Genomic DNA, 22821 nt, shown 5'->3' on the forward strand with positions numbered 1-22821 from the left:
CAACCAAATTACCCTATTAAAAAATGGGGTATAGAGCTTAACAAAGAATTTTCAACAGAAGAAACTCGAATGGCCGAGAAGCACCTAAAGAAATGCTCAGCATCCTTAGTCGTCAGGGAAATGCAAATCAAAACAACCCTGAGATTCCATCTCACACCAGTCAGAATGGCTAAGATTAAAAACTCAGGTGATAGTAGATGCTGGCGAGGGTGTGGAGAAAGAGGAACACTCCTCCATTGTTGGTGGGACTGCAAGATGACCTCTGATGTTTACTTGCTTTTCTGAAGCCACTGATAGTGGTTTTTCTTGCTGGTGGAAGCACAAACGTGTAAGTAATGATTATAGTCAGTGCTGGTGTAACTAAGCAACACCTTCACTGGTCCTTACAGTATTTGGGACTATACAAGACTGATAGCTATTGTATGTATTCTCTCCTATGATCTTAAGTATTTCTAGTTGAAAATATGTTCCAAACCTGATTTTAAGACATTACTTAATCTCTGAGTCATTAATTAATTACTTTTGGAGGGCTTGATATAGAACCAAGGACCTGATACATGGCAGGAATTCATGCTATCACTAAACCATTTCCCAGCGATTGTGATCTTGCTTTAGAAAAAATTGTTATGCTTTAGATTGACAATTCTACCAAATGCAAGACTCAACACAATGTAATAGTTTTAAATGTAAAGAAGGATTAATGAGATGTGTTAAATGTATTTATTTCAAATATGTTTCAAATATTTGAACTGGGGATATAACTCAGTTGGTGGGGTTCTTGCCTTACATACACAAAGATCTATGTTCAATACTGAATACAACATACACTGGCCATGTTGGTTTGTGCTTGTAATTTCATCCTGGAATGCATGAAATCTCAACAAACGTACAAACGCAAAATGTTTACTTGTGAATTTGTTATTCCTCTTCCTTTGGATCATTTATAAATCTTTCCACTCAGCCATTCATAGCTTTAAAACAAAAACTAACAAGACCAAGTTCGAGGTTCCATGTATTATAGTGAGAGCTGCTCTGCTGCGTTCAGAGAGGAAAGACAGTATAATGCTTCATTTGATTGTACAGTTACAGCCTCACGGTTGGCTTCAGGATAGCGTGATGCTACATTTACTTTTAGAGGTAAAATTTCAAAAACATGTATGAAGTGTTGACTGACCAGTTATGTATATTTAGAAAACAGCCTATAAATATAAAATAATCAGTTTCTAAGTTCCCTCAGAAATCTCTAACTTTGGTGGATACAGACTTAACTGCTGCAATAATTAAAGGGTTTCTATTAGAAATTTTGAAGCATTTGAATCTCTACTATTAACCCCTCTACCTATATTGTATATGTACTTTTCATGCAATATTATTAAAATTTATTAATACATTAATAGATAGCTTAAAAGACACACCGAGTAATAAGTTCACCAACACGAGGCAGTTGTTTCTGTGATGCTGTGGGCAAACTCCTGATCAGCTTTGAAAGAGAGCACTAAGCAGTGGCTCCTATCTGCTCCTCACTGCCTGAAGATCTTGACCAAGCCCGACTATATTCAATTAAAATCATTTTGTTAAGGCACATTTGTTTTAAAAAAAATTTTATTTATCTGATTAGTTTAAAACAGTAAAACCCAAAAATGAGCTTAAGGTTTTCATGTAAGAGCATCAAACATTTCTGTACTAAATGATACTTAGTGTAATATATACGGTTACAAAGTTTTCCACAAATGACTCCTTATGTCATTTATTCTTGTGTTTTGTTGGGAAGTACTTTTTCAAAAGGAACTGTAAAATGGCCAATGGGAATGTTTTGTAAAGCTCAAGACAATGAAGAAACATTGATGACAGATTATAAACTGGTCGTTATTGAGTTAGAGGCAGATCTTTGAAGCTAAGCTCTTCTAGAAAACTCAAAGCTATCCATGGAATATAGCCATTCACAGACATAATATGCAAGATGTGTATTAAAATCTCTGAGATGTCTTGCATCTGGTCACTATTCAGGAATCTTGGCTTGAGTAGTAAAACTGAAAGGGGCTTTAAAGGTTACTCCGCACTTTCTCTCATGAGTGAATGAATGGTTGGGATACTTTCCTTGAGCCTCAAGTATTTGGAGTCTCTCCTTATTTGGAAATGTGAGCCTACACCCTTTCATGGTTCGGGCATCATAAATATGCTAATTGGATGCAACTGTAGCACTTAGTACTTTAGAAACAGAAATGGATTGCAGCTCCTCATGAGCTCAAACAAAAGGATTAGAATCAATGAGGATCAACTGAATTGAGCAGCTAAACTGTTTTACCTGCCAGTCTCAGCACGCGCACGCACGCACACACACAGACACAGACACACAGACACACACACACACACACACAAACACACACATCCTCCATTTCATTATCATAGAATATCTGAGGAGCAGCTCTGCTGCTGAATGGTTAATTTAGAATTCTCTCTTTTTTTTTTTTTTTTTTTTTTTTTTTTTTTGGTTTTTCGAGACAGGGTTTCTCTGTATAGCCCTGGCTGTCCTGGAACTCACTCTGTAGACCAGGCTGGCCTCGAACTCAGAAATCCGCCTGCCTCTGCCTCCCAAGTGCTGGGATTAAAGGCGTGCGCCACTCTTAATGTACTTAATTTCTAACAAATCCTGTGGCACGCATTTTTACCTCATGTGGATAAAGCAGTTCTGAAAAGGTTGAAATTGAGGCTGAAAATTAACAGCGTACTGGTTAGTTGAAAATTAAAATACCAGGATGTATCTGCCCTCATTCTCATTGTTCAGTTGTCAGGGAGACTTTTCCAGAGCTGTGAAGGCAGCATGGGAAGAGCCTCTGACTTCAGACACTTTCATGATATTTCAAGTATAACCTAGTTGTGTAAGAGCAAAACAGTTTTCCATCTCCAAAGCCAGCTTCAGCTAAGGAGAGGTCTTTACAGAAGAGTTCTAATGTGACTTTCCCTGAGTGTTGGCGGTCAAAAAAAATGATACATATATGTATGTATATATTAGCATGTTATATATAATATACATTGGCATAATATATATGTATATGTGTATATGCATATGTATATGGTGCTAATGTATACATATGTATATATACCTAGCATTATTTATAAGTGTGTGCGTACATATATATGTGTGTGTGCATGTATATGTTAGCAAATTATCGTTCTTTTCACCTTGTAACACTCAGGGAAATTAATTTTAAAATGCTTCCATAAAGATTTCTCCTTATCTGAAATTTGTTTTTGAGATGGAAAACTGTTTTGCTAATTATATAATGTATATATGTATGAAAATGCAAAATGCATTTCCATTTCTAATAATGTACATATAATCATATGTATGTAAATATATGTAAATATTATGTATGTAAATATTATGTATATATAATCATATATATATACATATATACATTTATCAACTGATTTTTTAAATTTGACACCATTTCATTTACTGTTGGTTTCCAATATTACAATAAAAATTATATTAAGTTTCTTTGGTATTAAAACAAATTCTCAATCATAATCTTTAAAAATTAGTAAAGAAGAATGAAGCTTAACATGTTAGCCTAAAGAATAATTCCTGTAACACCACCACCAAAATGTTTAAATGCAATTACAAAGTTTGGCATTATTTATAAGCTCCTCAAGGGCAGTGGTTGTGTGGTATTTACTATTCCATGTTTGCACCTTGAAAACTACCTGGCAGGCAACATTGTGTATTTAAGAAAGCAGTCTTAATGGGTAGGTAAGCATGAAAGCATGGTAGATATTAATAGCCAAGTTTACATGGTATGGAAGCTAACTCACATCAATATGCTAAGCTAGGTTAAGGGAAAATACAGACAATGTTTTTCACTAACTGTGAAGTTTCATTGAATCATGCTAGAGTCCAGTCACATTCAGTACCATTCCTCATTCTCATCTCTGTGGAAGTGATACACATCAAATCCCCCAAGAATCGCTCCTGTAGCTAGCTTCAGACATCCCATTAAATGCCAACTGGCAATTAGACCTCTGCATAGCTGAATGATATGGTGAAACATTGCTTCCTACAACCAGAAAGAAGTGTTAGCTTTTGATTGTAGCCAAATCTTGAATGAAATTAGTTGTTTGATTCTGATACTCACCAATGGGACAAATACAGCCTTTGACACTGTGGATAGAGAAAAGGTTGACAGAGCTGCACCTGAATGCAAGGTTTGCTGCATGGGAACTATAACATAAAAAGTTCTTCAGAAGATCAAGGTAGGTAAGTGGAATGAGCTTATATTGAACATATAAGCTTCAGGAGGAAGTAGCCTATTACCACTCCATCCTTTATCATCCCTTCAACACATACAACATTTAATATTAATCTTATACTTAAGTCACATAAAATTAGCTACTAGAAGCAGTGAAAAATACACTCTAAAATTTAAATAAAAGGGTACATATGAACTTTATTCTACTTCACAGCAAGATGTAATCATTAATCATATTTTGTATGTTAAAAATGTGAGATTTAGACACAGACACCTGCCCAAGCCTACTTGCCTACTTAGCTGCCCACAGATTTCTTCTTGCAAGAGCATATTCTTTCTTCAATATTTGGATAATCTTTAAAAATTCTACATAGTTTAATAAAAACATTAATATTTTAAAAATTATCTTGAATCCTTTTGTGCATCCAGCAATCATGTTGGGTCAGTATGGAATGTGTTCTTTTGTTTAAAGCTGATGAGCTAAGATAAGCTGAATCTCCACAGGACCTAATCCCTTTGTACCTCCTGTATTTCCTACTGGAACAAGGCAGAAGAGTGGAAACGTGCAAGCCCTCGAATTACATAGCACAGAATCGGAGCTCCAGTAAGACCTGTTTACTTATTCTTCTTCTTTGGTATTTGGATTTGGAAAACAGATAGAGACTGACTCTGCAGATTTATTGTGAAAATACTTTATGTGAACCCACAAGCAATAGCAATCATTCAATAAGCAATAATAACATTATTTAAAATGTGGGAACTTAAAAAAATGTCTATTACTACACAGCGTTATGAAAACTATAATCCTTGAACTTAAACTTTAAGAAAGAACATTAGTGCCTAGAATCTAGAGACAGGGTATAGTGGTAGAAATACTAAGACAATAGTGAAAATAATATTAAATGCTGAGAGACAGAGAGCTAGCATCTCCCATGGGTGAGATCACTAATTGGCTACTTAGAACAAAGTGGTCAGCCCACAAAAGTATGCACACAGATAACACTGATGAACTCAGCATGATAGGCTTATATTTATGTGTCTATATATAAATATGAAACAGTAATTATCAAAGAAAACTATGCCATCGATTTAGAATGGAGGTTGGGGGTAAGGAAAGAAAGGTGGAAAATTATATAATTATGTTTTAGTTAAAAACATATTAAATAAAAGAAGCAGGTAAAATCAGAATTTATGTTTCCATGCAACAGTCAGGGTAATTTTCAAAACACTATGACTACTTTGAGTTGTAGCATTTCCATGAAAATGTTATCGTTCAGTTCTAACTAGTCAGTTGTCCTGGGTGGAAGATAAAGAGAAGCACTCTCATTTCTACACAAACCATAACTACTCTTCAAACTCTGAACACATTAAACAAAGTGAATTTTTAATATTATATGCTTTTTAAAGTACAGTTTTCCTATGGTTGGAGATTTAAGTTCCATAGGAATCTGGGGTTTTAGGAAAGAAGAGGGCAATGTTAGATGCATTTGAATTTAATCACCAATACCTGGGAAAGTAAGACTTGCAGAAAAAGAAATGAATTTGATTCAAGGAGAGGATTTAAGTCATGCCTGTGTAAGCAGGGAAGGTGTGGGGGGCACTGCTGGTAGAGGAAGCAGATGAGTTTGGAGAAGGGAACACAAAGAATGTTGAAGGATGAAGGGGAAGGGGAGGCAGAGAACTGTTAGAGGAGGGAGGGAAAACGGAGGAAGAGCACTGTTGCTGGAGGGAGGAGTGCTTAATTCTAATACTTGGGCTGATGGGATGTCTGGAAGGAAGAAATAGTAGCACTGAGCTAAACCCAGCTCAAGCCACCCAAAGCAATGAACAACCGTTGCCAAGCAAAGCTTATCACTGCTCTAGAGCACAGCTCTAGATTTATCTGGGAAAGTGTGTGTGTGTGGTGTATAATCTGAAAATTGACCTACACTGAAGCCACTGTCCAGCTTAAATATACTCTTCTAAAAATGGCCAGTATGAGGAGAGGACCTTTACTTCCTGATGGCATCTCTACAGACTTCAGTTTTTCTACAAAAACACCCAGGCAATCTGAATGTTTCAGACAGTTGTTGGGTGGGACTGGGGTTAGAAGTCTAGCTTCCAGAATCAAGGTCTGTGTTCCTTTGGCTGAACCAACGAATCCAATTAAGACTTGTCTAGAGGGTAGGAACACAGTAGGCAACTTATGGATAGAAGTTAAATTAGATCACATCTAAAGATTAGCCTTTAGATTTTGTGGTACTGACACATATTCTTTAACGTGGGCAAGGTAATTGGTAAAGGAGCTCCCTGGTCACTGTATCTTTGCATGGTCTTCCCACTTGTATTTACTTTCTCTGCTCAGTAACAAAGTAGTACCAAGTCCTACTTTGTGCTTGATGCTTATGTGAAGTGCAGAGGAAGACAAGACAGGACTACAATAGTATTTTATATTTATTTTCATTTGAGACAAACAGAATTGATCTAAGTTGACTAAACCAAAAAAATAAAAAATCAAAATCATTAAGAAAATTTAAACAAGAAATAGAAATAAAACATAATCCAGAGGTTCCTATATCTTGTCACACAAAGGTATATTCTCTTTTATTGCTTATGGTTCATTTTGTAAGAATTCTTTAAAACCCTGTGAAATAAAAAGGAGAAACCAAATGCCAACCCTGAATCCTTTTACTGCTTGACTGAGACTACGGAGCAATAAAATTGTAGGGGAGACAGGAACGCTGTGCAGAAGATGCCCCGGGAGAAAGTCATTAAAAATCTTGAAGAACTGTACCAAAGTAAAGAGAAAGGCCAACAGACACTGTTCTTTTGGGAGTAGAAAATTCTAGATGATTCCATTAATTTGCTAACTGCATGGACATTTAAATTGCTATAATGCATTTCTAGAAGGATGAACCAGAAACATAGTAATCACATATCTAAAAAAGAATAGTAACAGATGTTATCCATACCTGTATAATCTACCCATACAATTCAGAGCAGAAATATTATACCATTAGAACTCAATGTATCGACTATAACCTTACATGTTACTTTAGCGATAAAAACCTGGAGCAGAATTTTTAATTTTGTCTCCAACATAGCAGAAAAATATGTATTAGATTATTAATACTTAATTCAATCAGTAAGTAGCAAGAACGTTTTAAATATTGAACTAAAAACATTATGTAAATCTACTGTAATGTTGTTGCTATTATTATATTTAATTTTTCTAATGAGAAACAAGATACGTTAGAATTTTATTTCTTTAGAGTTACTCTTAATCTTTAATTTTGTTAGAAATATAGATGAATGGAAAAACCTTCTCATCTATCTAAACTATTTAAACTTGATCATTTGTACAAAAACCCACATTTCTTGCATTTCTTAATACTGGACATCTGTGGTGAAAGAAAAATAAAACCATGAACATTTCTCCTGAGTCCTCTCTCTCTCTCTCTCTCTCTCTCTCTCTCTCTCTCTCTCTCTCTCTCTCTGGTTTTGAATAAAAAGAAAAACCACAAATCAATATAATAAGTATGAAGTGTCTACCAATTATCTCTTCCCAATTTGTTTTACAAAATATGCTAGATTTTCCACTCCTCCCACCAAAAAGGAAAACTTATCAACAGCTGCTTCTAATTTTAGCAAAACCAAGGCATATATGAAATAGTTAAGAAGGATGTGGAAATAAAAGCAACAGTTAGAAAGAAACCTAAACATGAAGTCTTTATCAGTTTTCACATTTAGCTTACCTTGTCAGAAGTCAGAGCTCCTAACTTTAGAGTCCTGCCTGCAGCTTGTCCCAAACTTAGCCCTGATGCGAGTTTCTTTCTGTGTTTTTATAGTCTCAGTTCTACTCCACTTACTCCAACCCCTGTCGTTGCTTTCTCTTACATCAGTTCTACAGACTTTCCATGGAACATTTCACACACACACACACACACACACACACGCACACACATTCTCTCTCTCCCTCTATTCCTCCCTCCCTTCAGCCTTCCTCCTCTGTCCCTCCTTTTTTCCAGTCTCTCCCCTCCTCTCTCATCCCCTCCCTTTTCCCATTTCTCCCTCTTCATTCCACATTTGTTCTGTCTATTGCTTTGATTGTGGTACTTGAGTAGCGATAGTAGCTTAACTCTGGAAACCTTACGTACACCCTAAGCTTAGGGCTCAGCTTCAGCAGCAGCATCCCTACCAGAGATTTTAGTTGAGCTCTGAGTATTAAAAATGTATTTGGGAAACTGAATGCACAAAGATTTGGGAAACTCACCAACAAGGTCTAAAAAGTTACAGCAAGATTTAAAAGGATTATAAATCACATACTGATTTATTGGTAGATTTAGGGACCTTTTCATCACATGATCATCTACATAAATGATGAGTGGTTTGTGCCTTGGGTGCACGCTGCTGTGTCCCTGAAACAGACAGGTATTTCTTAACTGGCATGCTTATACTAGGAAACTTGCCACTAACCTATAAATAAAGCACTGTGGCATGTGGCTATAAATGCAGAGGTTATAGTCACCCTTATCTTGCTCTTGTTACCTTTTATTTCAATCAAAATAGTCCCTGTTCTGTCTCAATATTTTCTTCATCTTCATTTCCTGGAAATCACATCTTTCTGCATATGTATATTAGAAATAATTTACTTTATAGGCACTTTCTTTGCTATTAGATCATCTTTGGCTTGTTTGACTCACTGTGGCACTCCATTTATTTGTCAGATACAGTAACTGAGGCTAGAAACATTCACTGACTTCCTGAGGACGCACACCTAAGGGCGCTGCCAGAGCTAGATTACAAATTTATATCATATTTCCATATCCAGTTCTTTGCCCATGGTTGCATTTTGTCTATTTTAAAAGCTACCAAAGAGAATCTAAACCAGATTATATTTTCTCACAATTAGAAATAAAACTGTTCTTCTTTGGTTTTGCTTACAAGCCATTTAAAATACTATTTACTAGCATAGGAACTATTGCATGGTTAATTTGGAGTTACACAGGCAAGCCAACCAGAGCACACTGAACTGGTAGGACAGTAAAACACTTTGTTTTTACGAAGGGCTTCCAGGGATAACATATGTCTCAACAAGCCTGAAATCTGAGCAGTTGGCAGCAGTGGTTCCCAAGTGAAGATAAAAATATAACCTAATTGTGGAACCTTGTTTAGACATTACCACCATAAAACAATTATATTAAGCTTGAATCCACATGATGGAAAACTCTCAATATAGTGTTAATGGATACATCATGATGCTACCACAGCCAGGATCTGTGATGTCCCACCCGCCCCAGAATTCTGACAAGTGATATCTACAGCTGATTCATTCCAGATCTGTCCCTGTTACACAGTCCAAAGATTCCAGCCTATTTGTGGATTTTGTTGACCTAATTCAAAAGTTTAACTTAACTGTTCTGCAGCAGAAAAAAAAATAGCAGCCGTTTATTCCAGAAATGCAGCCATGATACATTGAAGTCATTTGAACAAGCTTCTGTATATTACACTCTTCTGTGGGACTTATTTATACACTTTACATTATCTTACAGCTAAAAAGAGAGATGGAATATGCAAAATACATAAAGATGAAGAAAATAGGCACACCATGTCAATTGGGGAGAATTAAGACAAGGGAAATATTAATAAATTTTTTGAGCAAATAGATCTTTATTTCATTCAGATAGCAACCTTACCAAGGAGGAATTATTCACAACTAGTAGGACACAAACAAACCACATTGACACTGCACATCTTTTAAAATAATAGCCCAATTCCTCACAGCTTGAAAGTGATGGGACCAGGGATTGAGCATTGCTGTTTTTATTAGTTGGGATTCTCTTAGTAAAGAGGAGGCACATTCAAACTGAACAATTGAAGGAAAATGACATTTGAGCAGGATTCACATACTAGACGAGATTGTCAAGATATGAGCCAGTGAAAGGCAGGCAATCTGTGTCTTGAAGCTGAAATGTTCTGTTATTGATTATAGGGAGTCCAAAACAGAAGAATCCAGGGACGGACAGTTAGCTGTGACCTTATACAAAAAGACTGCCAACCAATCAAAAGCAAAACAAAACCCACAAAGGCATATTAAATGTAGTACTATATACAATAGACAATTTATAAAATCAATGAATGATGAATAAATACAATGTGTTATGTATACACCATGGAGTGTTATTTAGACATAAAGAAGAATGAAGTTATATTGTTTGGGGGGGGAGTAGGTGGAGCCAGTGACTATGATATTAAGTGAAATAAGCCAGACTCAGAGATCCATTACCCATTTCCTTTCATATGTGGAGTAGGGAAAAATTACATGGTAGTGGAAGGGGAGTTATTAAGGAAATGGAAGTGGTAGTTCAGAGGGGGGAGAGGGATATAAGAGGAAAATGGAGTGATCCAAGTACATCATATCCATGCATGCAAATGTCACAGCAAATACAACAATTTTGTATAATTAATATATCTTAATTAAAAGAAAAATTTATGTTAAAATATAAGTGCATGTCAAGGGTAGATCAATTGAAGAGTTTTTGTAAGGCTTTGGATTTGATCTCCAGGAATATCTTGGTAGAAATACAGCTCTATAACTTCACACTCACCCTTAGACAGGAAAGAGCCTCTGCAAAGACTGTCATTGTTACTACTAATTGCCATCTTTATCTGTTTTATTACCTGATTCATTCTGCTTGGTCAAGTGAGGTCCACTGAAGTATATATAGTTTTTATAAACAAATCTCAGTCTTTTAAGGGACATAGTCCGATGAATTTTAACAAATGCAAGCACTATTCAAACTTTAATAAAAGATACAGAATATTTCTACATCTCATCAAAATTCCCTGGTGGCCAACTTCTACCTCCGCCTCTACTCCTAACCCCATGGAGCTGAAGGCTGTCCTGACAGCATACCTTTCCAAAGGTTTAAGAAATAACCCACACGATTGAACATAAGACGCCTTCTCTAACTAAACAGAGAAGGGGGAGATGCCAGAAGCCAGGACCCTCGCCCTTACCCTTACCCCCTACCTTTCCCCACCTGCACAATGTCCTCTGAAGCTTGGCAACTGCAAGATCCTGCTTAGCAACTGCAGATAGACTCAAAGCAGAGTACCATGTCTTCTTAAGAATAGCAGGGAGACCATAACTCAAGCAGTGTACCATATCTTCTGAAGAACTGCAGGTAGATCATAATTCAAGGCAGTGTACCATATAGACCATGACATGTTTCAAGGCACAGGCCAAGAAGATTTTGTACTTTTCCACCACCTGGACCCTCTTACTCCCTCCCCTTGTAAAACATGCTATAAAAAAGCATTTCAAAAAAAAAAAAGAAATTAAAAAAAAAATTCAAAAAACTAACAGCAGTATTGATGAGACATCTACACACTGTGCCTAACACAATCCTGTAGAAGTTGAATTCATTCAGTATCCACAAGCGGTTAGGAGGCTTGTGGTTCCCATCACCACATGTTCAATCTTACTTTTTTATTTCTTTTAATTCATTGTGTTCTAGCCCATCTGAAAGGTTTTCATCTTAGTAGTACCAAGGTGGATTTTGTACTCAGAGGTGGAGGTCTGCCACCAGATGTTGGATATCAGTTACATGAATATATAGTGTTTTAACTCAGGTGGAAAAGCAGTGAGCGTTGGTGTGGCTTATATGGCAGCTGCTGTTTAGTTTTGATCTTCCTTAAGCTTTTCATTCTTTCTTTCTTAGCTCTTTACTTTTAATATACAATTTATACGTATTAGAGAAAATTGAAAATTTAAATATAAATAAAGGAAAATTATATACATTAAAGATAAAAAAAAAAAAAAAGAAATAACCCACACAATATGTTGCCCTGTCGCCTGGCATCTTTCACTTAGAATAATACATTTAAAGATTTATCCATGCTGATAAATATTTCTTACCTTTTGGCTTTATTACTGAGCTGGGTTTTGTTTTAATTTACATGGTGCATTCAAACTTTGCTCCTCTGGAGAAAAGCTCCACTCAAAATCATGATGTATTGTCCTTTGGTTACTCATTGCACATGCTTGGCTTTTACTTTACTCCCCACCCCCTTTTAACTTTCTTCCTCCCTCCCTCCCTCCCTCCCTCCCTCCCTCCCTCCCTCCCTCCCTCCCTTCCTTCCTTTCCTTTTTTTGGATATTTTATTTACATTTCAGATGTTATCCCCTTACCGCATCCCCCTGCCCCATCAAGAATCTCCTATTCCCCCTTCTCCTGCTTCTATGAGGATGTGCCCCCATCCACCCTCCACTCCCACCTCCCCACCCTCAAATTCCCCCATTGGTGTCAAGCCTTCATGGGACCAAAGATCTTCTCTCTCACCTATGCCTGACAAGGCCACCTTCCCTACATATACAGCTGGAGCCATGGGTCCCTCCCTATTTGCTCCCAGGCTGGTTGGTGGTTTAGACCCTGGGAGCTGTGGTTGGTTGGTATTGTTGCTCTCCTCATGGGGCCACAAACCCTTTCAGCTCCTTCAGTCTTCTAACTCCTCCATTGGGAACCCCATGATCAGTTCAATGGTTAGCTGTGAGCAACCTCCTCTGAATATGTCAGACTCTGGCAGACCTATAAGGAGACAGCTATATCAGGCTACTGTCAGCATGCACTTCCTGACTTCCACATCAGCATCTACCTTTGGTGACTGCACATGGGATGGATACCCAGATAGGATGGTCTCCAGATAGCCCATTCTTCAGTTTCTGTCCCACACTTTGTCTCCTTATTTGCTCCCTTGAGTATTTTGTTACTCCTAAGAAGGACCAAAGCACCCACACTTGGTCTTCCTTCTTCATGAGCTTCATGTGGCCTGTGATTCGAGAAATTCTTAGGTAAATGGATGGGACTAGAAAATATCATCCTGAGTGAGGTAATCCAATCACAAAAGAATACACATGGTATTCACTCACTGATAATTGGATATTAGCCCAGAAGGTCACAATACCTAAAATTCAACTCATGCTTGGCTCTTAAAATAATTTTTATTCACAAGACTCATAGGAAGGCACATTGTTTATTAATTGTATATTTCAAAGTTTCATGTCATTTTTGTACTTGTCTTAGTCTGCAGAAAGTTACAACCTCACCCTTTTTGAAAAGCTTGATGATATTTGTATTCTTTCTCAAATATTTGGAAAATGCAGCAGTAAATAATTATGAGATCCCATAAGAAATTCATCTACGCCATTTGTTTCTTTGAGGGAAATTTTTACTAAGTTTTCAAATTCTTTAAATTTGATAATCATTTGTATAATTTTTCTAAGAAACTGTCACAGTTTTGCAATTGGCATCCATCACTTTGATTATCCATTAGGTTAGTGTAGCTCATACAATTACTTCTTTTTTTTTGTTATCTGTAGGATTTGTTTGTTTGTTTTTGTTTTTCGAGACAGGGTTTCTCTGTGTAGTTCTGGCTGTCCTGGAACTCACTCTGTAGACCAGGCTGGCCTCGAACTCAGAAATCTGCCTGTCTCTGCCTCCCAAGTGCTGGGATTAAAGGCGTGCGCCACCACCGCCTGGCTGTAGGATTATTTTAATGTCACTATTTTCTTCCTGACTCTATTATTATTTTGTGCATTCTTTTCACTTGATGGTTCAATCTGAGATTGTATCCATTTAATTTGTTTGGATTGTTTTATCTCTGGTAGCACTAATTTTTCTCTGCTATTTCATCATTTAATTAGCTGATATCTGCATTATGTCATTACTTCCCTTTTTCATACATATTTAATTTGTATATTAGTTTTAGTTTTCTTAATGTGAGAGCTGAAAGGATTGATTATATGTTTCTTCTTTTAATATAATTATTACAATTTCTTTTCAAAACATCATTACTTTAGTGGTATTTTGTATCTTTCGATATACTTTAAAACTAATATAGAGTTTGCTATATTTTTGATTAAGAAATATTATTGGTTACTTAAATATCGTATTACTTTTTAAAACATTTGGTAATAATTTTATTATTTATTATTTTATTAATGGATTTCTAGCTTGTTTTGTTGTCAGCAACTTTTTTTATTATTTTAACTCTTTTACAGCTTTAAATATTTCATAGCTTACAATACTATGTTTTATGGTATTTCCTAGAGATTTAAAAAAACAGAGCTAATTTATTATAATACTATAGGGAGTTAAACAAATATTAACTTAGTTAACCAGTAATGTTCTAATTTATATTTCAATGACATTTTTTCTAAATTTCCACAAATACTGAAAAAAAAAACCCTGCTGATGTATATAAGGAGAATTACACAGCCTATTTCTTTTTCAGTACTGTTTGCTTTGATTGATACATCTTTATGGCTTTTAAAGCATTAGGAATATTTCCTTTTTGTGATGAAATTTATCATTTTTATCTCCTGAAATTCAGTTTGTCTGAAGTGAATTTGTTCATTATGACTGCGTTTGTGTGTGTGTGTGTGTGTGTGTGTGTGTATTAGCAGCTATGTTATATACTTATGAGTGTATACATTCATGTGAGGTCTTACACAGCCTTATATATTCTACTTAAAAAGGCTATCTATTTCCTTAATGTAGAGTCTCTTACATTGGCCTTGAGCTCATGTTTGTCCAGTGAGTCCCATGTTTCCTTCTCTACTCCCAGTGGAGTAAAGCCCTGTCCTTTCTGTCCATTGATGTCACCATGTTAGAACTTTCTTTCCCTTTAATTTGTAATTAATTTATATAATATTTAGTAGAGAGTTTCCTATAGGGATAGAAGAATTGGTTCATTTTTATTTCCCCACACTTATAATAACTTGTCAACCACTCTGTTTTAACTATTCAACATTAATGGTGTTATAACCACTATGTAGGAAATTGGTTTCCTTTTTTCTCATTTGCTTTATGTTCCTGCCTTACTGTGACTTATTATTTATAGCCATCTCATTTTTCAAAAAAATCTCATTTAATTTTTAATTATGTGTATTTACATTGCTTTGTTCATATGAATGGAGGTGCTTAAAGAGTCTAGAAGAGCATGTCAGGTATTTTGGAACTGATCTCACAGGCAGAAGGAGGCGGTCCAACAACTGATGAGAAATGAACTCAGGTTCTCGGCAAGCACAATATGTGATCTTAACCACTGAAGCAACTCTAAGCTTGCTCATATCATACTCCATCACACCTCTATAAGCCTCCTCAAATTCTAGCTCTTTCCTCCAAATGTATTCTAACAATCTTTCTATAATATATACCCATTATCTCTTAGAAACCCTTTACCGTATTGTTAAACATTTTAACTTTACATGCTCTGTCCTAGCTATCATCATTATTTTAAAACACTTTGTTTTAGTGTGTGTGTGTGTGTGTGTGTGTGTGTGTGGTGTGTATGTGTGTGTGTGTGTGTGTACCACGGATATGGGTACCTACATAGGTCAGAAGAGAGTGCATGGGCTACTCTGGAGCTAGAGTTACAGATAATTGCAGGTGCCAGGAACCAAACCAAACCTTGGTCCTCTGCAAGAACAGAAAATGCTCTTCACCACTGAGCCCTCTTTCTAGCCCCTCACAATTCTGCTTTTAGCTAACATAGTTATTTGTAGCAAAAACGACATGTTTAAAAGTTTACATTTGTCACAGCATTTACCATGGTTGGCAGTGGTTTTATGTATACATGGCATATACTTTTAGATTGACAAAGTGAACTACTTTCTTTTTGTCCTAGTAGTTTAGGGAGCTTACTCTTTCTGTCTTTGAAGGTTACTTCTGTCATCTATCTTTTGGACTGTATGATAATTGGATAGAAACACTGCTGTAATCTGGATGTGATGCACTTGGTTATAGTAATTTTAATATTCAGCTTGGTTCTTTATTTTACATGTATTATTGCAGAACTTCATCGTTTGGTGCATTGTATTTGGATCACACTTCCCCCACTACTCTTTAATGCTGCTCTCCTTCTTCTGTTGAATTCTTTTTTATGTGCAAGCACTCCTCTTGCTTTCAATTTTATTCTGACCCACTGAGTTTAATTATGAGTGATTCTTTGAGAATGGATAAGGAATGATTTGCTGGCTTTTATGTAATTTGCCAGTGGCTACGCACCCAAGAAATGTCCCCATCTCCCTGGCAACCAATAACTTCCTATAGCTGCTGAAGGAAGAATAAAACTTCATATGCCCCTCTCACTTCCTTTTGGAGCTCTGAAGACTACTAAAGATAGTCTTGTGTAGTAGTCACAGCCACTATGAGTTTTTAATTCCAGTGGCCTTGTCCTATCAATGGAAGTACTATTTCACAGCATTTGGTCCCAACCTCTAACTCTTACATTCCTTCTGCACCCTCTTCTGCAATGCTCCCTGGGCATCATCAGAAGGTGTGATATAGACGTTCCATTTGAAGCTTAGCACTCAACTGTGATTTACTATCAACACCTGGATCACTTAGGGGTCTCCACAGACCCACTACTCACTGTAATGAGAAGCTTCTCTGATTAAGGCTGAGAGCTACACTAGCCCATTAGAAATATGCATAAATATTTAGAAGGCAAGTATTGTAGATTCTTCACTAGGACCTGTGACACACATTGTAATGGGCCTTTGGGTAGGTTTCCTATACTGAGTATTAGTTATATAGGGCAAGCCTCAGGGACAAGCAGAGAGTAGTTGGCCACCCTATAACTGTCATACTACTATTGTATTATTGAACATATCTTGCCTGGAAGGTCAGTACTACTGTGTATGGTATTGACAGCTAGATAAGATTGTCGATATTTTCTCCCCCAGGAGTCTGCATAGCATATTCCAGCATTATGAGTGATAGTCAACAGGGAGGAAACTTCTAGTTCAGTTCCAGCTTGATGCCTTGATGCTTCATGCAATCACAGGCATCTTGAGTAATAGCATCATACTTTGTAGCCCTGATCAGCAACAAAGAGGAATGGCTGGGGTTTTTTGAGATTCTCGGGAGCCTCCCTGATCAATAACTCATAAGAGAGTATTTGTAGGAAAACTTTCTCCTATCTCTTTAAATATGTTCCTCATTTTTACTTCAGTTTTACATATGCTAGATTTAATACTTCTTGGAGAACCTGGTATTTTTAACATACTTTCTTAATGTATTTCAGTTTGATAATTTTCTTGATTAAGCTTAACATGTATATATTTTCTTCTCTTTTGAATCTAGTCTTGATCTGTGTTTATTTTTGCATGCCACATACTTCTAGAATGATTGTGTGTGTTTTACTTACATCTATGACTTTCAACAATTCTTTACTCTTCAGCAGCCTACTCTTTATTTTTTGGTCATAGTTTCAATAGTTTAACTTCTTCAGTTGTGGCTAGAGTATAACCAAATTCTCTGCCTTAAGTTACTACCTAATGGAAACAACTTCTATGCACTTGTTCCCAAGAAAGGACAAACAATGATTTGAACCACCACTTGTCGAGTGACATTTCTAATTCATTAAAAATTATTTATATATTATACAAGTGTATAATAAATATATGTATTTCATGGTTTTGTAGCGGTGATTGTTCTAAAGCTCTCCATTCATTAAGTTAAAACACAAATTTTCCTATATATTTTTAGTTATTTGTAGCATAAGGTATCTTGATAGCATCTCCATCCCAATTCTAGGGATATTAAATAGATTCAAGACCATTTATGTAGAAACAAGCTCTACAGTGTTTCTTTTATTTGACATCCACCTTGTCCACCACCTGTTTCACTGCATAAATTATACACATAAGAAAGGGATTCTAAAGTGGGACAAGACTCCTCATGTTTCCCTCTGCATGTAGCCTGTAGTAAAGGTCAGAGGCTGCATTTCAATTTCAACCTGATGCCCATTGCTGAGGGACCATTTTCTAACTCTGCAGCACCACGCAACTTCTCAGTTCCTGCCCACTTTATGCTGAAGTTCTAAAAAGTATTTTTTTTATTCTCTGAGATTATAATATATACATCATCTCCCTACAAATATTCCTACATACCTCCTCTTTGCTCTTTATCAAATTCATAGCCTCCTTTGTCTTTCCATAAATATGTATTTAAATATTTTATTAAATAAATAAGTACAACCTGCTCTGTCTGTATAAAGGTCTTTTATGTACTTTATGTCTGAACACCTTGAGCCTCTGAAGCTACAGAAGGAGGGGCTTTCCCAACAGACACTATATTTATCCAAAGAATATTTGGTTTCACCTTTATTTTTATGAGATGGAGCTACAGTTGGCCCGAGTAGCCTTATTTCAGCACTGTTTTTACAGCCTCACTCTTTGCTGACACTAATGGAACGCCCTTGCCATCTGATACCTCCCCATAAGTTCATGCTTACTAGTTATAGTTACATGAACTACAGAATTTTACTACTTAATTCTAGTTAAAGGTTACAGGCATTCTGAGGATATTAGAAGTCAGTGTCAAACAAAGACACACACAAACACACATGCGCACACACACAGACATATGCACATGTACCTACACATATATGTGTGTGGACAATACACACACATATATGTGCAAACACATATGGACATATGTACACAGAGAAGTGTTTGTACTCATATGTTCCCATGGATGTACATACATACATACATACATATTCACATACACATATGTGTTTATATATGTGCACATATGTGAAGGCTCACATACATATGGGCATTTACAAATGTGCATATATACTTATGCACACAGAAAGATGCACAAATTTACACATGTGTACATACATAAACATATATAAGGTATCCTGGAAATTCAGTTGCTTACACTGGAGGCATTAAATCAATAATAATAATAATAATAACAACCATTCAGAATATAACACTGAAACTTAAAAACATTTTTGTGATTTATATGATAGTTTTATCTTTTGATGATACATTAATTTTTATTAATATTTTTAAAATTAAAACATAGTTCTATAATTTTCTCTTGCTTTATTTTATTCCAATGAAATATTGGCTAAAATCAATTTGGGGAGGAAAGGGTTTATTTCAACTTATAGACTACAGCATCTCATAGAGAGAAGTCAGATCAGAAATTCAAGATAGAAACCCAGAGGCAAGAACTGAGGTAAAGTCCCTGGAGGATCAACGCTTACTGGATTCCTTTCATGGTTCAGTCATGGTTTTTTATACAAGAGGACTAACTGCTCAGGGGTGGCAGCAGCCGCAGTGTATTGAGTCCTTCCGCATCAATAATAGTCAAGAGAATGCCTCACAGACTTACTTACAAGCCTGATGTAGACATTTTCTCAATTAGGATTCCCTTTTCCAAGTATGTTTGGCTGGATTAGTGTCAAGCTGACAAAAAACAACAATCAGGACTCATCTTCTTTTCCTGTCTCTAACCACTCCTACGTTTCTCCATCTCATTCTCCCATGTCGTTCTTACTTTATCTCTAATTTGTGATACAATATTCTTGAAAAAAAAACTTTAAAAATATTTTTAATTGAAAAGTAGCATTTCATCAGTTTCCTGTTCCTTTTCATCCTTCCAGCCCCTCCCAGGTACCTTTCTTCCCATTTGATCTACTCTCAAACTGATAACCTCTTTTTCTTTGATTATTGTTCACACACACACACACACACACACACACTTACATTGCTACAACCAGCTACATCAGTTTTTCTTGTTTGCACTTATATGATTTTAGGGCTGACTACATTATATTGGATAACAAAGAAAGAGATTCGTTTTTGGAAGATGCTTATTCTGCCTGTTTATCAGTCATAGGTTGACTGTAGTTCTTTGTTTAGGAGTGTGACCAAGTGAAAATTCTCTCCTCCCAAGTTACCATGTCTATTGATCCGGCATTGTTAATAAAGACATTTCTAGGACAGTTTATTTCACTTCTGACTTAGCAGCATTCTGACTCTTATAATCTTTTTACCCCCTCTTTCATGATGACACCCTGGTTCATAGATGCATGATATGATATGTATATGTATATGGTCTCCTGATGATCCATTCATCCCCTCAGTGTACTCAGTTATGATTTATTTTGAAGGTCTTCATTTGCTTCGAAGAGAAATTTCTTTGATGAGGGGTTGTAGCTATAATTTTCCATGACTATAAGAGTACGGATTTTAATGTAGTAAGAACTTATTGGTGCCCTAGCAAAGTGGTGGTGGTAGATTCTTTTCTAAGGTCCATGATCTTACTGACCTTAAGATTTTGACAATGTTTCCATTATTGGGCCCTTCTCTTGAGTGGGCCTTGCATTCAGTTGGCAGTTATTTATTAATACCAACATGAGAATGTCACTCAGTGGAACCTTTACAGATATCTTATTACACTGCTTATTTTTGTACATCATAGGTGTTGTCAGTATTGTTGTAGAGCTATTAATTGCTTCTTTCCCTTGTCATCTTGCAAAGCATTTTCTGGTACTATGAAAGCTAGAGCATAGGATGGAGAATCTCAGGTTAGACAAAACTGAAATCATTCAGTCCTGTGTTCTTGTCTTTAACAGTTGGAGATTAAGTTTATCCTCTAAGAGTCGATCAAAGGCTACATCACTAGGTGTATTAATTGAGGTCTCTTAGACTCCCTGAGCAGCCATATGAAAGCAGGTTTCTCATGCCTGGTACTGAGATTGTTGTTAGTCTCTAGTTCTTATGGCATTATCAGGTACTTAAATGAAGAGCCTAATTTTTTTTTTGAGTTATGTGTGTACATATACTTATATGGTTTATGTATAATTTTATAACTGTAACATAATATTTTTTCTTCACACTCAGACAATCTTGTTATTTTTTTCCTTCTCCTTCCTCCTTCCCAGTTGGAGTTCCTCCCCATTTTCTCATTTCTCACTTCATGTTCCTTGTATCCTACTAGTCTTGTATTATGCTATGTTCCAAAAATGTCAGATGGCTTAACAGCAGAATTCTACCAGAATTTCAAAGAAAGAGTATTATTTCTCTTCTGAGAAACCCCCAAATTGATTTCCAAAGTGGTTGTACAAGTTTGCACTTCCACCAGCAGTGGAGGTTTGTCCCCCTTTCTCCACAATCTCACCAGCATGTACTGTCCTTTGAGTTTTCGATCTTAGCTATTTTGATGGATATAAGGAAGAATCTCAGAGTCATTTTGATTTGCTTTTCTCTGATGATGAAGGATATTGAACATTTCCTTAAGTACTTCTCAGCCATTCAAGATTCTTCGTTGATATTTTCCATTTAGCTCTATAACACATTTTTACTTGGGTTATTTGGGTTTTTGGAGTCTAATTTTTTTGAGCTCTTTATGTATTCTGGAAGTTAGCCCTCTATCAGATATAGGGATAGTGAAGGTCTTTTCCCAATCTGTATGTTGCTATTTTGTCCTATTGACAGAGGCATTTCAGTTTGAAGAGGTCCCATTTATTAATTCTTTATATTAGTGCCTGAGTTCATTTATTAATTCTTGACCTTAGTGCCTGAAACATTGGTATTCTGTTCAGGAAGTTGTCTCCTATACAAACGTGGTACAAGCTATTTCCTACTTTCTGTCCTATTAGATTTTGAACTTGAATTTTGTGCAGGCTGATGAATATGGATCTATTTGCATTCTCCTACATGCAGACATCCTGTTAGACCAGCACCATTTCTTTTAGATACTCTCTATTTTCCATTGTATGGTTTTGGCTTCTTTGTCAAAAAATCAGTGTCCATAGGTATGAGAATTTATTTCTGGGTATTTGATTTGATTCCATTGACCCAAGTGGCTGTTTCTATATGAATACCATGACGTTTTTATTATTACGATTTCTCTGTAGCACAGCTTGAGGTCAGGGATGGAGATAGTTCCAGAAGTTCTTTATTGTTCAGGATCCTTTTAGTTATCTTGGTTTTTTTGTTTTTACATATGAAGTTGAGAGTTGTTCTTACAAGATCTGTAAAGGATAATTTTGATGGGGATTTCATTGGATCAACCCTTCTAAAACTCAAAAACAAAAATAAATAGATATAGAAAGATAAGTCAAAACTCAGTGAAGCCAGTGTCATACTATATACCAAACCAGGAAAAGCCACATCAAAAAAACCCACCATAGCCTGATATCACTGATGGACATAGATACAAAAATCCTCAATAAAATACTAACAAATCAAATATAAGTACATATTAATAAGACTATCCACCAAGATCAAGTTGATGCATGTCAGAAATGCAGGTTTAGTTCAATACATATAAGTCAATAAATATAATAAATCAGGTAAGAGTACTTTAAGACAAAAATCACATGCTCATCTCAAGAGATGCAGAAAAAGCCTTTGACAAAATTCAATGTGCTTTCATAGTAGAAATCTTAGATAGAGCATGGCTGGAGGCAACATATCCTCATCATAATAAAGAAAACCAATATTATCCTAAGTGGAGAAAAACTTGAAGCAATCCCACTAAAATCAGGAATAAGGTATGGGTTTCCACTATTCCCAGTCCTTCTTACTCTAGTGCTGGGAGCACTAGCAGAACCAGAGAGAAAGTGGAGATTAAACAGATGGTAATAGTACAACTAGAGGTCAAATGATACATATTTTCAGAAGATATGATAATATACATAAGATACCTCAAAAATTCCACCAGCAAACTCCTAGTAACAATCAACCATTTCACCAAAGTATTAGGGTGCAAAAGTC

The 22821-nt window shown here is 36.1% G+C and overlaps 1 protein-coding gene across 1 annotated transcript in view; it reads right to left on the reverse strand.

The window, feature by feature from the left end:
* Positions 1–8039, reverse strand: part of Ostn (osteocrin) — a 45727-nt gene extending 37688 nt beyond the window's left edge. Inside the window, exon 1 of the mRNA XM_028785583.1 lies at positions 7985–8039. The gene's annotated coding sequence lies outside the window, so the exon portion shown is untranslated. The remainder of the gene's footprint in view (positions 1–7984) is intronic.
* Between the last annotated feature and the right edge of the window lie 14782 nt (positions 8040–22821).

The sequence above is a fragment of the Grammomys surdaster genome, unplaced genomic scaffold (assembly GCF_004785775.1).
Source record: "Grammomys surdaster isolate TR1022 unplaced genomic scaffold, NIH_TR_1.0 125277, whole genome shotgun sequence".
NCBI classification, from domain to species: Eukaryota; Metazoa; Chordata; class Mammalia; order Rodentia; family Muridae; genus Grammomys; species Grammomys surdaster.